At 41.0% G+C, this 17,256-nt stretch overlaps 1 protein-coding gene across 6 annotated transcripts in view; it reads left to right on the forward strand.

Annotated features, from left to right (window-relative positions):
• Positions 1–17,256, forward strand: part of RARB (retinoic acid receptor beta) — a 333,265-nt gene that overhangs the window by 245,744 nt on the left and 70,265 nt on the right. The gene's annotated exons all lie outside the window — the stretch shown is intronic.

The raw sequence follows: 17,256 nt of genomic DNA on the forward strand, positions 1-17,256 counted from the left end.
GCTCATCATTAGCAGCTGCTCTGGATTGTTTTCCCAGTGGCAGCGAATTAATATGACTGTGGTCCCTATGCATTTTGCTTATCTGGGGGGGGGGGAGGGAAAATCTAGCTTCCTTCGGCTCATTTTAGTCATCTGAATAGGAGCGAAGAACTTGCATCATGTGACGGGGCAGCTCACGGCAGCTCACCAGCATGGGGTCCCTGTGTGAGAACCTCCCTTGTACATGACAATCTGATAAGGATATCGTGTGGTTTAGAAACACATTCCCACAATGTTCACTTCTTTGTCCCTTTATTTGGGAGTGGGTAGGAAAAAAACTTTTAAGAAACTAATGCCAGCCCTTATATAACTGACCCCACTTTCTTTTAGCGTTCCGTTTGAGCCTTACAGCTTCTTCAAATACTTTTGTTAAGAGAGATGGAAACATAATCCAGCAAGTCTGTGTAAAGAGTCCTAGACACAGCGTATATAATATACCTTCTGTTCCCCTTGGACAAGGTGATTTTTCTTTCCCCTGCTTGTACCACATATAAACTGAATATTATAAAACTATGTAAGTTAAATATACACATGCAAGCGACACTTGTATAGGTTTAATAGGTTAAAGCTTGAATGAGTATTTATAAATTCTCAGAGTGCTCTGGATCTTCACCACTAAGGACGTGGTGTTAAAGTCCATCCATAGTTTGGAGGGATTTCCGTTTTATGCACTTCCAGTGACTTACATTTTACCCTCTAAGTGCATCCCCTAAGAAAAAGAGCAGAGAAATGTCTCGCAACAGAATTTTTTTAGCACTGCTTAGTTTCTTTTAATGGTTTGGAGGATCTCTTTCCATTGAACCATAATATTTTTCTCTAGGCTCACATTGTATTTTTAGCAAGGATCTTTGAACAACAAAATGACAAATTAAGTGTATTTTTGTCTTTTAGAACCTTATCTAGTGAAGCACTTAAATGCACTCAACCCTCCACTGGTGATTTTAATAAGAGTTTCAGACACAGAATGGTTGTATGAGTGAGTCTTTAGTGTATTTATGTACCAGTACTTTACGAAATACCAGTAAAAGCTCGTGTCATTGTGCTGGACTTTCAGTACAATGAACATCCAATATTTCTTTTCTTTTTAGAAAGAAAGAAGGATCATTCACCTTTTAAAGACGTATAGCAGAGGTGTGGAGCAATTAAACAAGTTGCCCGGTGTTGCACCAACCGGAGACAGCTGCCACAGTTTGATTTAGCTCAGATTTCCTTCAGTGAGTCCTAGAAAGCCATTTGTGCCTGTAAGATACAAACAGTGGAAGGAATGGTTCAATTAAACAAAAAAACCAAAACAAAACAAAAGAAAAAAAACCCACAAAAATCCAGTCAAATAACACCAAAAAATATATATCTCTTGAATCCTGTGATTTTTCATCTGAATGCAGCTTGTGGTGAGTTCCTGAAATGGCCATCACAGTGGTCTTCTCTGCCAAGCTGGCTGGTGGTGGCGCAGCAGCACATCATATAGAGGTGTGTATCTCTTTTCCTACGAGACCTGTCATCTTCCAGAATCACTCCTCTGCCAGCTGGTGACTGATACCAAGTTAATTCCCAGATTCCTGCGTGGTAAGTGGATGAAACAGCACCTGAGTTGATTTAAATACTTCCCTTGTTCACCAGTATCGATCTGGGATAGAGGTGTTCAGGCACAGCACAGCTGTACCCTGGCTTTTGGCGGTCTCAGAGCCTCCTGCACCGGTTCTCAGGGAACGTCCGTGGGCAGAGACCGGGGCAGGAGCCAGCTCCTCTAACGCTCACCTCTCTCCACCTCCCGAGCCCCTCTTTAATTCCTCATCTTCTACCCAAAACCCCACAAAGAATACCAGCGTGTCCTGTCTTTCCAAGACTGACCATTCACTCGCACACAGAGAAAAAGGACTTGGAAAACTGTGTCACAGTGCCACCTGGCGATACCTGCCCAAACCGTACCCTTGGCAGGGGCTGCGGCCGCCGAGGCAGTTGATCTGCGGGCGGATGGATGCTTTCCCCAGGACCCCGGTTCAGGGGCAGGGAAATGCCTCTGCGCCCCAAAGCTCGTCTCTCTGGATTTTTTTGCGTAACTCTCTGGCTTGTTCTAGTCAAAGATCCTATCTTCTCTGCAAACCTTCCCTTCCTAGCAGAGGCCACGAAGTCCACCAATCTGTGTTTTTGGCTTGGGGCACAAGTCTAAGGACTGGCTAAAAAAGTCAGGCGTGCGTGAGCTTTTTATTCTTCGGATCAGGTCCTGAGGGGGGGTTGGTTGGTTGTTTTTCAGCAGTTATTCATATTTCTGCCTCTCAACTTCTGGTCTGAGGAGGTTCCACACCACACCCCCCCACACTTTTAAGAGTATTCCTTTGTTGTTTGGGTTTGCTCTTTTCATTAATTTGAGGAAGAAATTTAATTAGCTGCTGGATCAGGGTGTATGTCAGACCCTCCTTAGTGGCTGGCTGGAAAGTCTCAGAGACTTGTCTTTCTTAAAGATCCTTCTGGTTTCACCCCACACTTGGACTACAAAGACATAAAATGCAGAACGAATTGCAAATCACCTATGTCTTTCAGATAATTGTGCAAAGTGTCTTTGATGAGGGGAGCTAACAGAAGAATATACTTTTCCCAAGTCCTCGTCCCCCGGTGAACCTCAGCCTTCCTCTTTCTGTTTGGAGAGCACATTCCGCTGTGTTTTTCTAGTTGCGCCTATCGTCACATGCTATGCAGGTTAGGTATGTGAACTGCTCATCTTTCTACGCTTTGCGTGTATTGCCACATTCACTTCTCTGAGACCACGCCAAGAAGGATCCATTATCTCTCCGAAGTTTTGAAACGAAGCCTTCGGCTGCCTGCAAGAAGTCTGAGCTGACTCACATCCTTCTGTGGGTTTTTTTTTGGTTTGGGTTTGTTGTTCCCCCCCGCCCCCCCCCCACCTTATCCAAATCCTTTCCTTTCTCTGTGTTTTGGAGAGGTCCTGCAAAACTTCACAGTTGAAGCACGACCTGTGTGTTAGGAAGCACTGCATGTCTGGAGGCGGTTTGGGAAAATAACTGTTCCCCTCTCCCTGAAATGGAGTCCAGTATGAACGCTGCAATTGTTCACAGGGGCTGTTTTCACCTTTACCGAAATGTGAAAGCAGAGCTTAGTTACAGGGTGATACACTGACACTGCCCAGTAATACCGTGTTTGTTATGCTTTTGGTAGCCTTAATTTCTGTGCAGAACAAGAAAATACTCTTGACGAAAAGAGGTGAGGAAGGAATGACGCAATTAAATGAGATTAAATCAGACTGTCGGTTTCCCTGGAACACGTATTTGGCTCTTTACCAACAGTCTTTTCCCCGTTTTTCAAATAAACACATATTTTCACATGATAACTCTATTTGAAATATTAATGCTTCCAGGGCTGCATTACCTTTGTTTCTTCATCAAAGTCCATTACTATGAAAAGGCTGCTGTTCCTTAGGCTGTTTCAGCTTCAAAAGAATTTTAAGGCCTGGTCTATTGGAAAGCTTGGGGGTATAATTAGTGAAAATGGAAATAGATGCAAGAGAAATTTAGTTCCTGATGTTTTAATTTAGTGTAGTACTGCCATGTGTTGTTGAAGAGGATTCTTAAAGGCAAACATAATTATTTCATTATGGTCTTCAGAATACTTTCATTGGTCTTAATGACAAGAAGCTGCATAAGGAGTCATACATTTTAATTAGACCTTCTTATATTTACATCAGATAAATAACAAATAATTGATGAAAAACAAGTCTTCTGAATGGATGATTTCACACAGAGCTCTGGTTACAGTTTAATGATAAAACATTTTTCTTATTGCTTTGCATTTTAATTATCTAGAATTATTACTCTAGCAGAGATCTCAAAATACTGTTATTTCCAGGCATTTCATCAGATTCACAACTAATTTACATGAATCTGAAGCTAAGCGAAAAGGTGGTTTTCAATGTATTTCCCTTACAATCAGTTTCCAGCTTTATTAGTTTCATCTTGCTTTCATTTCTTACATCTAGATACTTTTTTTTTGGTGATAAACTCTACAGTAAAAGCTAGCGGGAAGAGGAGTCAGACCTTTTCCTTCAATTCCCTACATAGCAGCAAGTCCTGCCATTGTTAACAACCCAAAACTCCTGTAGAGGTCAAGGAGCGAGCATAAAATTGTAGGGGTTGTAGTGGAATTTTCTAAGGAAAAATTTGGTCCCTCTTTCTCTCCAGCTTAGTTGAAAGTTGTATTTCTAAGTCTCTTCAATTTACTTTGAAAATCTTACCAATACCCTTTTATAATTGTGTGTGTGCTTGCAGGTGCATTTAAAATACCTGTATTTTTTTTTCTTTTCTTTACCCCCTTTATTGGACACTTTATAATACCAGGAGAAATTATTTTAGAGTTTTGCTACTTGCAGGAGTCTTTCATGTTTGCAAGCTCTCTAGCCTTTCATTTTTGTAACAAAACATATTTCACATGATTCATTCCTGAGAGTATACAGAACGCTAATTGTTGTTATTGATTTTAAATTTCGCAACCATTACAAGTAACCCAGATGAGTGGCAGATAAAGAGTAATAATCCATGGAGTTCTGGAAGTGTTTCATGTTTGTCTGTAGTACTTTATGTGATCAATAGTAACTGCCCCATTGAAACTAACTGCTGTATCAAATAACAGTAAATCAAATGAATGTGCTTACAGATTATTTATTGAAAGCTTTAATTGTTCACTGGGGCCCTGCTTATCTCAGGAAACAATGGAAGGCAGTGATCAGGCAAACTGGTTTGCAAATGCTCAGGGTGCCGTGAAACAGTGAGGTCTCCCCTGTGCCTGGGTGGTGTGAGAGCTTTCCAAAGTCTGCCCCTGTCCCACTGGGATTGCCCATGTGCTGGGATCGCCCACAGGGGTTGATCCCAGGGTAACTTTGTCAGAGGTGAGTTTTCTCAGAGAACATCTCTTGGGTTCACAGGTTACTCCCTTCTTTTGATTATTATTTTTATAGCAATCTCTTTGGATGAAAAACATGTCATATCTGCTGGGTTCAAGTGTGAAAAAGAACTAATTTCCCAAAATTTCCAAGAGGTCCATGTAATGAAAGACAAAACAGGATCAGACCTTAGAAAGGGAAGTAAAGGAAAGCTTGCTTACTCTGTGGAAAGCTTACCTAGGTTTATTACAGTTTGGGGCAATTATATGCTGCTGTACAGTTGTCAGACTTGTGCAGATACCAAGAAACTAAAACCAATTATTTCTAACTAACAACCCCAAGCCATTATATTTCACTAATTCCTTAAAACGACTGCTCTGTCCTGTCACAGTCACTCCGTGAAGGACTAGTGCCACAGGTTGAAAGTTTTCTGGGCCTTAAATTGAAATGGATAGTCTTATAGGCAGTTTCACTACTATACTACTATCCGCAATTTTTTTTAATAGCCTCGGTGTCTTGTCAGTTATACTTTGCTGTCGCTTCAGAATCCTTTCAGTATCAGCTGAGGCACTAAAGCTGTCCTTCAGCAAATTCGGGAAGATGGCACTGAATGAATTTGCATTTAATAACACATCTTCCCAACCGTGACAACTGGGAGAGCATTTGTAAAAATGAGCTTAATTTCTACAGAAAGTGATGGCCCAAATCTCTCAAACATGGCAGGAAAGGTCTTTTTCTCCCCTAAAAAAAAAAAAAAAAGTATGTTTTGTGAAACATATGCATGTATGTAATATTGGATAATCATAACATAGACATTTTAAAATTATTGAAGCACAGTAGACAGAGATCTTCTGGAATTGAATCTCACTTCAAAAAAAGTAACTTCCCTTTTTCAAAGCACAAGCTTTGCCTTACGTTTCTTGGGACATCAGGTGTCAAGGCTGAATGTTGCTTGACCAGCTTTTTGGAAAGAAAGTATTTCCTTATTGTCCTGTTCTGTATAAAGTTGACATTTTCCCTGTTTTGTAAGGCTGGGATATTGCAGTCAATTTTGAGCAGTGTAGCTGGGCAAAAAAAAACAACCCAAGTCGCTGTTGAAGGTAGGTGTTGAATAAGAAAGACCAGGTGACTAGGAAATACTGCTTGCACATATGTGTTTGCCTACAGTACAGCATGTGTGTAGTTTTTCTCTTCCAAATGAGAATGGTACTGGGAGATGACATACAGGTAAAATTATGGGCATTCCTCACTCCAAGGGCTTAATAGGAAAATCCACTGCAGGTAGAAAATAGGAGAACAGAATATTGGAAAACATGCTCTCCAGTTGCAGTACTCATCTTGTCTCCAGTCTCTTGTGAATGTCTTATTTTATTGATCTTTGGTCTTCTAGGCAGAGATTAGAGGGGTGCTCCGAGCCACAGGCACAGTATCGCTACTGCTTCAGTCTAGGACACCCGAGCTCCTTCCCAGCTTTCGGCTTCTGCTACACCTACCGTGAAAGGGGCAGAGGGATGTTTGCCAGGTTAACTGCACCACTGGAAAGTAAATTGCACCTATAAAAATTCTTTAAAATAGATATAAAATATTATGTAAACTCAATGATAAGGACTCTGAATTACTTACAAGGAAAGGAGATCTGGTAGTGCCTTAGTTTTTCATGGTACCTTCCCCGCTGTGTTACCATCTTTTGTCTGGCAGGTATTCCATTCAGAAATATTGAAATTCCACTCAGGCAAACATTATGGCTTGATAAACCGTATATTTTATTTGCCCCCTCAAAAGATATTGGCGATGCTTAGTTGTTAAATATTCCATAAACTTCAATTTCTTACATTAGCATCAGAAATGTTGAGGTGAGCTGCTCTTAGTAATGCACTGCCCTGGTCTGACATGCTAAAGGGATGAAAGAGGACGGAGTTTGTCCCTGTTTTGGTCTCAGCTGTTGCAAATGCATGTGTGCTGGAGGATGTCAGAAAGGTTAAGTTTTGGTCTGACTGCCCTTCTAGTTGCAGATAAGCCCAAGTGATGAAAGCCATTTTTTCCTGTTATTATTTGATGTCTAAATGGAAATATGTATTGTTTTAATTATACCCCCACAGTTACAGCAGCGAAGCAATGTGGGTGCAATTAGGCTAGTGTAAAAATTAGTCTTAACACTTAGTAGAGAAGTAAGCTAAGTGGATGGAAAACATCTACATACCAGCAGAGGTACCCCAGAGGTTCACTGCAATAACGTTAGGGGCATGGGAGATGTCTACTGGTATATCTGCTTGGTTGAAGAAGCTACCTTTGCCTTTCTCGGTCTACGTGCTGCCCTGTCCCCTGCGGGAGGCTGCTGCTGCACGGCAGGAGGAAACGCACGGCTCCATTTCACGGCCCTGAGCCTTGCCAGCTTCAGCAAATGGCCCTGTTTTGCAACAGCGTGGCTGGGAAGCTGGACACGTGCTGCTCCGCCTGAGGGTTGGTAACCTCTGGGAAAAGGGGCCAGGGGATGGCTGCCTGGAGTTTGCTGGTTCAGCAGGTTTCATCCCAGCTCCGTTGTGGGATGAAGCCTTCCTCAATAAAGAATCATACCTCTGGGTGGCATAATGCCAAAAAAAAAAAAAAAAAGTCTGATGCGAGGGCCCCAAGAGTGAGATCCCAAGCAATGAGATATGAGCTTCGCAGTTGTCCGTTGCCTTGTAAAAAAGGCGAGTGGCTGTGTGACGGGGGGCTGTCAAAGAAAATAAGGAGTTAGACCTCCTTTTCTACAGAAATCAAAACTTAGAATTAGCAGAGCAATAAAAGCCTTCTGAAGTGAAAGCTGGAAACAATACATTTTTAATAAAATGGGCAGTTACTCTAATTGCTGAACCCCTACTGTTCAATTTCTTTTAGTGCTCTTATTCATTAAATTCAGCATACTTATACTTATTATTTACAGATGTATGTGTTTTAACTTGTTTATAGAAACCATGCTTTGCAGAAAGCTGTGGATGGTATAATACTAATTTGTAAGTGTTTATTGCTGCCTATAATATGCAATTTTAAAAACAATTAAAAATAGAAGTGGAGCTCATCATTGGAGTCAACCCCAAACTGCCCATGAAAAGTGAAATATTAGTACTGTGTACTGCCTTATAGGTTATAGGCCATTTGTAGTGGATTGATGGCATAGCCATTAATGAAGAATTTACCTATTCTTAAAGATTTTAAGCTCAGCAGTCTAGTGTCTAGATATTATTCTAATGTAACCCATTTAAACATATGTGATGGAGTTCATAATTGCCCTTGTAAATGGGTATAGAAAGTAGGGTATATAAATCAATTAGTGATATCCAGCAGTGTGTCTGTAATACAAATTAATTGGGATGACGAGCATTTTAACTGCTACTATACTTACTTGAAGTAGTTTTGATCACTGAATCAGTTCTTGTTGAGTCAGTCTATTGATTTTAATATTTAAAAACACATGAAGATCAAAATGTTCTGAATTAATGGTCCTAAAGTTTGAGAAGTAAACTGGTATGTAAAATATTACAGAGCAAGTCAGTTTTACTGCGTTTCCAAATAGAGCACAACAGTTTTATTTTGTCCATGTGGTACTGAACAACTGTGTAATAGTATTACGTGATTAAAGATATTAAAACACTCATTTTCTTGCTGGATTCAAGCCACAGCAACAAGTCATGATGAATGGTGTCACAAGAACATGCTGAATATATAGAAAATAAAAAATTTATTTGGCAGACATGGTAATACCCAAAACTAATACCAACTTGGGTAGGAGGCAAGTTTTGAAGAATACAATCATTCCTTTAGCATAATACTCTGGATTATTCTATTTGGATGCTCGGAAGGGTTTGAAGATAAAAGAAAAGTCCTCAAAACACTATAAAACATTTAATAACTATAAATGGAGACTTTATGACTGAGTAAAATATCTGGATGTGTGTAGAGATTATCGTAGCTATTTCATTTCCCTTGCAGTTTTTATTTATTATTGAAGATACTTGGTCTGAGTTTTCTCCCGTTTATGTTTGCAAGTCAAGAGTCTTTCTTGGATTTAGTGGGGCGACATCACTGTAAAACAGATCTGGAAAAAGAATCAGACCCCTTTTATTTTTAAGCGTTTTGTCCCTCACAATGTGCCTTTTTTCTTATTTTTGATCCTGCAGGGAAAACATGCTGAATTTGTGACACCACAGTTGTATCAATAGGCCACAAAAATAGGCTCCATTTTCATAAATAAAGAATAAAGAGGCCAGAGTTCTCATCCTCTCTACGTGTGTGTCGCTTTTTTGCCTATGCGACTTTACTCCAGATGAGGATCTGACCTCGGGCATTCACTTGTAAAGCAAACAGGGCCTGAATTATAAGAAAAGTTAATTTTCAAAGGAAAATTTAAGCTTCATGCAGATGATAGCACAATTATATATATTTTTTAAAGAAGATCCTATTTTTCAGTTTTGCAATAATGCAAAATTTATACTTGAGACTGATGCGATTTTGCATGGTGGTGGCCAGGCAGAAACTCACCGACCTGAAAAAACTACAGAGCTAGCATCTTTCGGATGTTTTTCTTCAGTTTTCCGTACGATTTATTTTTTTCATTTAACATGTTTTCTTTTTCATTTTGAAGGTAGGCTCCTAATACAAAGTGATGAGCCGTTGCCCTGTAAACTCCGCTGTGCCTGCCAAACCCTCCGGCCATCCTGTCTGTATGCTTACTTTCACCCTGGCTCCCTCATGGTGTCTGCCTGGCCATTTATTTAGCGAAAGGCGCTCCTGTTCTCAGTTACTAGCGCGTCATTAAGTCTCGCTGTCCTGAGAGTAACACAGGTATAACCAGACGCAGTTCTTGTCCCTGATATAATTAATCCTGACAAGCTTTCTGCCTTCCACGTTTGCTCAGGTGTAAATGCATTTCTTTGGCTAGGTGGACACATAAACCCAAATGTAGAACTGCTTTGCTGATGTAACTGTAAAAAAAAAAAAAAACAACCAACCAACCAGCCTGAAAACCAGTATCATTTTCTTTGAAAAGGTGATGTGAACACAAATCTCCTGTGTTAGTTATACATACTACGCCTGGTTTTAGTGGAGCTGGTGCTTGAGAACCAGGCATTGCAAAATGGAGTAAACCTTACTCCTGTTTGAAAATATCCTCCTGAGCAAATCTACAGAATATGAATGTGCTCTTACAGAGGGGCTGCGGCCTCCTCGTTGTCCTTTACTGCTAGCTGTAGTAAATATGCCTGTACAGTATGTAGTTCCCAGAAGTCCTGGCTTTACTGGGAGAAGCACCAGAGGTGGTTGCAATGACAGCTCCAGAAGACCTGGAGCTTCAGGAAAAAGTTTCAGGGTGCTTTCATTCAGAAACACGTGGTTGGGCCATATTGGTGTTTTCCAGATTGTTCACGCTCACAATCACATAAGACTACTCTGGTAGATTTAGGCTTACATCTTGGCAGTATATGAGGCTGGTGTTGGCTTGGACAGTATAGACAAGACTAGAGGTTTTTGTGGCCGTTTCTGGTGTTGTTTATGCCTGTTTGGGATGTAGCGCGCACATGTTGCTGAGTTGCCTTCAGGAGAGGGTTCAGGACTCCTCTCAGGGCTGGTCTGTTGTCTGCTGGGACATTCCTGTGTAATTGTATATATGGTGGAGTAGTCTCATAGAAAGCTGATTCTTAGCTGGCTGTGGAGATCAGAAAATGAAGACAAGCCTTTCATCATCTCTCCCCAGTTCCCTGCCAGCAGCAGTGGTGGCTTTTGGTGGCAGAAGACACCCATTCCCGGCCTGCCTTGCAGTTGGCAGCTGAGCGGGGGGCACATACAGGCTTGGGGGTGCTTCGGAGCCCCCACATTAGAGGGCCTGAGCACAGACTTAACTGAATTCCCTGCTCTGTCATGTATCCTGTATGTAACTTGGGGCAAGACACATAAGATTATAATTTGAAGATGCTGCTAGAGCTCCATCCAGGCTCTTGGTTGCCGTTGAAAATCCCAGTTGCGTACATTTTTCCAGGAATTTAAGACCCAAGCAAATCAAGCTCTTAGGCTGTCAGTGCTTCTCTTTCCCATCTCTAAAGTGAGAAGAATAGCTCTTCCTTTCTCTCACTTCGATGTTACAGAGGTAAAAATATGAATGCTCGTGGGTTATTCACATACTGGAGTGGCAGGGACCATGCTTGTAGATCAGATAGATAGAAGAGAGCAGGATCATTCAATCTGCTAAATATGGCAGGACCAGAAGCGCTGCCGGCTGTGCTGCATGATGGGGACAGCAGGACCCGGGGAGAGTCACTCTGGGTGTCCGTGATCTGTGCAGGAATGTCTGGGGAGATGCTCTGGCAGGCGGGGCCCCTGGACTGCCTTAATAAATGGCACTCTAAAGTCAGGTAACTGAATTTGCATGCTTAACAAATGGTCTAGTGAAGAGGTCAGATTGTGGCATAACAGGAAAGTATGTTACAAAAGAATCGCCACCCTTCAGTGGGCAACCAATAGAGGATATTTGTGGGAATAAGAAGCTCTGGGCTACAAAGGAAGAACTCGGCTCCTAAGGAACAGAAGTTGTATTAGGAGACCAAAACAGAAGGATAACCAAAAATTAGATGCTGTTGTCTTCTGATTTACTGCAAGCAAATCTGGATAGTTCAGCTATGCCGGTAGTAGGATGCTGAACTTTATTTCCTGGCCCTAATCACCTGATATGAATAAAGGTTTCAAAGGGCTATAGTTCCGTCGTATTGCCAAGATCAGTATCCACTGACTCCCCTGACTTAGGTTACATGACTCTGCTGGTTAACATTACAGATTTGCAATTGAAACTCGGCAATTTTGTTGATGAAAGGCATGAAGGAGAGAGCGAGCTGCATCACATTCCCAGTTCTAAACTGGGGGAGATGCAGCAGACGAGTGTAAACGCTTATTTTCTGCAATTCCACTTGGCAAATACAACTTGGTATACACACAGCAAAGGCATTTGCTGAATATAAAGAAAACTTTTTTTTTTTTTTACTCATTCTTTGAAGTTAGTCTGCGTTTTAACACTGAGATACTAAAATAGTTAAAATGAAAGTGCTCCAAGGACCTGCTTTGCAAGTAATGGCTCCCCTCAAGGTTATGGAGGCCTTTCAAGGTTCATTCTTTGAAACACCTCTTGACTTGGCAGGATCACGATCATTACTATTATTTGCATTGGAGTAGCGCTTGAAGGTCCTGCAGCGCTGGTTACTGTACACCGTATTTTGAGACCCTGCCCAAAATAGCCTACTGTCTAAATACACGAGATGCAAAAGGGTGGGGGAAGAAAATACTGTCCTGGTGGTATGTCCGCCTGCAGTGGAGCAATGGCCAAATTTGTACTTGGAACTTCATTAGGGTAAGGATATCGCAGCAGAGAGTGTGCTTAACTGCTTCTTGTCCTCACAAGGCGGAGAGCAGAGTTCAGCAGGACCCCTCTTCTCCCAGATGCGACGGGACAGAAGCCAGCTGTCCGTATCGCTCTTTCACTGACAAGAGTCGTAACAGCAAAAGCACTTGGGCTTTAGAGACTTCTGCCAACTCAGCTGCGCCTATCGGGGCTCACACCTTGTCCAAGATAGCTGTTGGCAGCTGCAGCCTGTGCCCTAGGCATGGCTCTCAAAGTGACCTGGCCTGAGGCACCTTTTAGGTGACCTTGGGTGCAGTTTGTCCATTAGTAAGACCTTGCAGATTGGGCTTCTGAGCTTCATAACCTCTGCTTCTTGCTAGTTTTGTCGTTATTTTAATCATACTGTAGGAATCCTGAGCAGCACGTAGTGAAAACCTTTTCTTTTGGAGTGGGCACCCTCAAGCAGAAACTAGGTCATGAAGTTTCATCTTCTGATGTCCCCATTGAAAGTGGAATGCCCCTTTTCAGAATAAAAGCAAACCTGAAGACTTAGAGGTTTTTTTGGCTTTCAAACCTTTTTTTTTTTTTAAGGCCTAGACAGTATTGTAGAGATGAACTATGACTTGATTAAAATTAATGCTAGAAAAATTGTAATAAAGAATTAGAATAACTTATATTTAACATCATGGCTTTAAGGCAGATGTGTGCAGCTAGCAGCAAACAAATAATAAAAGAGAAATCCTCAAGTGTGGAAAACATACTTTCTTAAGTACTTCTGAAAATCCAGATAGTAATATCTCCGTCTGGAGTTATTGTGGCAGCCTGTGTTTCAGTCCAGGTCTGTTGTGTTCACTCATAATAAAAAGCATTCCCTCCTGAACCTCGACGCATACCCGGTCCTACGAGGAATGCTTTTTGATTGTGGTTCTGATGTTACAGTTTGGTAATTCATTCTGCATTGATTAACATTTGCACATGGCTTCCCCTGAGCCTTTTCCTCCATCCTGCTGCCCTCAGCCCGCTCCACCTCCGCCCCGTCAGCCCCCGGGTGAAACAGCGATCCAGCACAGCGAGTGCCGATACGTGAAATAGTAGCCCGCCTTCTTTCCTTTGTGTTGTTTTCTTTGCCAGGGAGAAAATGGGAGTCTTCGCACAAGGGAAGACTTTGTTTTCCTCTTTCTGTTGTCTGTGATCCCCACCTGTTGTATATATGGTAAAAATATCTGGGACTTATAACCCAGCAACAGTACGCAGCCAGAGTCATGTGTGACCGGGTCAAACACACACTCGCTGGAGGGTCATGGCCAGGTTACTAAGTCAAGGCTGGCAAGTCTCCACGATAATGTTTTCTTTCTCTCTCACTCTTTTTTTTTTTTTTTTCCTTTTTTTTCCCCCTTTTTTTTCCCTTTTTTTTTTCTTTTTTTTTCCTTCTCCCCTTGTCTGTCTTCCAAACAACAGTTTAAAAAAAAAAAAAAAACCCTCGTAACAATGCAAACTATTTAGGCATGACAAATTCAAAGAAGTTTTTTATTAAAAAAAAATTGGATGGGGGGGGCTGAGTCAATGATATTTTGGATTTAATTTTATAGTATAGTTTTATGTGGCACATGAAAGAGAGAAATTTGTATTGAAACAATTGAGACCCACTTTCCCAGTTCCTGGCTCTTTCCTGGAAGATGATTAAAAGCAGACTTTTTTTTCCAGACGAGACATAAAAATTAAATGATCTACAGTATATAGTTATTTTTTCAAATGTTTGGAGGCTTATAAATAACTTCTACAATCAAACGCACACATACAAGCAGCAGAGAATCTGGTTCTAATTACTTGTACTTTAGTTGAACTTTGGCGTTTCCTTTGACTTTCTGCCTAATGTATGTGAGCTGTGTGCCTTGCACTCCTGCAGTGAATTCACAAAAAAAAAAAAAAAAGAGGCAAAAAAATCCAGACTCTGGTTGGTGCCAACAAAAATGAGGGTTAACAGAATGTTTTGACCAAATGCAACACTTTGCTATTCACCCTAATTAGCTGAAATTGCTGCTTCCCACCAGGGACCCTGAGCTCAGTATTCAAAATTCCCTTGAGGCTATCCAGGAAATGCCATTTGCTTTACAACTTCTTATTCTTTTAAGACTCAACTGTCCAAAGTGTGCATTAACATACAAGCTTAATAATCTTGAGTTTCTAGCAAAGCGCAAGGCCTTTCATAGCGCCTGCCTGCTTCTAGTTGGTCACAAAGTAAAATGCCTCCTCCATCTGTCAACATGGTTTAGCTGGCAGTAAATTAGCTCTCACAAAGCGCGCTGTGCTTTTAAAAGATCTTATCTGCTGCTTTATCTAACCTTTAGAAATATTTCAGACATCTTAGGAATTGTGAAGTGACCGATTGTTTGAGAGTCCCTGTGTGCTTAAGCGGCATTCAGGTGTTGGGTGACGGCACTGAGGCTCTGTTTTCTCAGGTGAGGAGGGACCCCAAAGTGTCACATCCCACAGGACAAGACAGCAGGGCATGGAAAGAAGTTGCCTTTTTCTTTTTTTTTCTTCCCCCCCCCCCTCCCCCCCCCCGTTTGAATTTGTCATAAAATTTTAAGACTGCTTTAAAAACTCCTCTTCTGTAAAAGTCAACTGTCCACCCCCCATCCTTTCTTTTTTCCACCTTGCACGTGCAGACATGCATAGAAGAAAGCGGGTTCTGCTGTCCTGCATCCACTGACATCATACAGAAATAACGCTTTGTACCTGCTGAGCGTGAATCGCTACAGATGCCTGCGCCTTATTTCTGCACTTCCATGCTGGCAGTACATACATTTTCAAGTAAAGAGTTAAAAAGGCTAAATCCAAGGAAGAATAGTAAGTCAGAAGCTGGAGTAAGAGTCGAGCGTGTGTAAGCTGAGTTCAAGCCTTCTCTAGAAAGCTGTACATCTTGCCTGTGATCGGAAGTTGAATGTTCCCAAACTGTGGGTTTTCTTAGAAAAAAACCCCAAACTCTAGACAGTTGTTCAGCTGATGCAAGTATTATGTTGAACAGATTAAGCCATTTTAGTGGCACATGTATGTATATGTGTGTGTGTATATAAATATATATATATATGGGTGTTTTAGGGAGGGTCTTCTGGTTTACATTGGCTCTTTCCTTCTCGTATACCTTTTCAAATTGTCCAGAAAAAAATTTCTCTAGCGGCATCTTCACGTCTTCAGTTGCTGACTGTGTTGTGTATTTATGAACTGAGCTGGTTGCTTAATCTCTTTTGGGTATTGCAAGTTCCTGGTGGTTGCACGGTGTTTGACAGACCTCTGTTGTACATATGGTTCCTGGTTTCAGCACTACTATTGGATGCTAGTGCTTGTTTAGGATGAAATAATCAAAAAAGCAGAAGTGTATCGGTATTATTCCTCAAAGACTGCTTTCCTCGAACTGAAATCACAGGATTGCAGGAGTGCGGTTGTTCTATTGAATGACACAACCTTATTTTCCCACGGGGAGACTAAAAACTGCCTTTTCGATGGACTGGGAGAGTTGAATGAGCTAATACGAAACACATTTTCTGCTGGTATTAGAGTTTTAAAGCTAAAATTTTATCATTCCAGAGACTGATTGGAAGCCACCATCATTCATGTACGAGCATGAAATAGGGCACAGAATGTTTGAGGCCTCTCAAGGGCATTTGATGAATCTAACTTTAATTTAAAAGTAGTAATAGATTATTGATTCAAGCAGGATGACTGTGCAGAGATCAATAACAGAGCACTCTCCGTCTCACTTAAATACCAAAAATTACTGTTGAAAAGAAATTATCATTCTCATCTCTGTTTTCATTAAGAAAAAACTTCATTAAAGTTTGCTTGATGCAGTAGGAACATGTAGATTTTTGGTTTGCCAACGTTCAGCGTATTTAATGCTGAAAAAGATACGTATAGTTCTGGACATTGTCTTAACATCACAATTTATTGAGCCACATGTTATTTTACTTTTCTGTTTTTTTCACAGACTCGTTATTGTTAGCTACATAAATAAATCGTTCCTATTGGAAAGATATTTCTTTGCTTAGAATCAGAGCCTTTAACGCTTCGCTCTAGCATTTATTTTCTTCTCAAGAAATGTCCGTCCTTGAAGTTGATGGTAGCTTAACCCAAGTAAAAATGGCAGAAAGGCGCCCTTCTCTCACAAGTAATCAGAAGTTGCATCGTGCTCTGTGATGCCCTCTGTGAATTTTGCAGAACACGAGTTGACAATGAATCATGAGTTTAATACAAATGTATCATCTTTGTAATCTGAAAAATATCACGTACAGTAAATCTTGTCTAAGATTTTCCATTGAGTAATATTCTTTAGGGCCTGCTGTTAGTACTCTTGAGATTTAGCTCTGCTGATAGTGCCTAATATTTCTGGATAGATCTGAGTTCACAGATCCTGTCATTTCTGTATATCTGTTGAAAGTTAGAGGGATTTATCTGAGAAGCAGCAGAATGGCTAGGTGAAACATGAAAATGTATTGCACATCTACAATAAATGTGAGGAATGATGACAGCATATCACAGAAAACTAATGCAGATGTTTTGGAAAGATGTAGTTCGCATGTCTTATCTCGCATCGTAGAGCTTTCATGTCCTTTCCCTGAAAGGGATAACTGGCTTTTCAGCAGGTTCAAAACAAATGACCATCTAGAAATATTAAGGCAATAAAGGGATGTGGGGTCATAATACATAAGTAGCTTTTTCTCAGAGAGGTTTCCTGATGTTACGAATCCTAAGGTAGGTAAGGAAGCGTTGCTGGGTTGTGCAAGTTTTACAGATTAAAAAAAAAAGACTACTAGTTCAGGTAATTTTGTCTCTTTACGTTTGTCGTGATGCATGTCACTATCCTGCTGTGGCAGAATTGCACATTGGAAGTGTTACCTTTTGTAGAGAAAGGCAAGTGGTATAAGAGCTCTCCCAAAATTAGGTACCAACTGGAAGGGTAGATGCC

The sequence above is a fragment of the Larus michahellis genome, chromosome 2 (genome assembly GCF_964199755.1).
Source record: "Larus michahellis chromosome 2, bLarMic1.1, whole genome shotgun sequence".
Taxonomy (NCBI): domain Eukaryota; kingdom Metazoa; phylum Chordata; class Aves; order Charadriiformes; family Laridae; genus Larus; species Larus michahellis.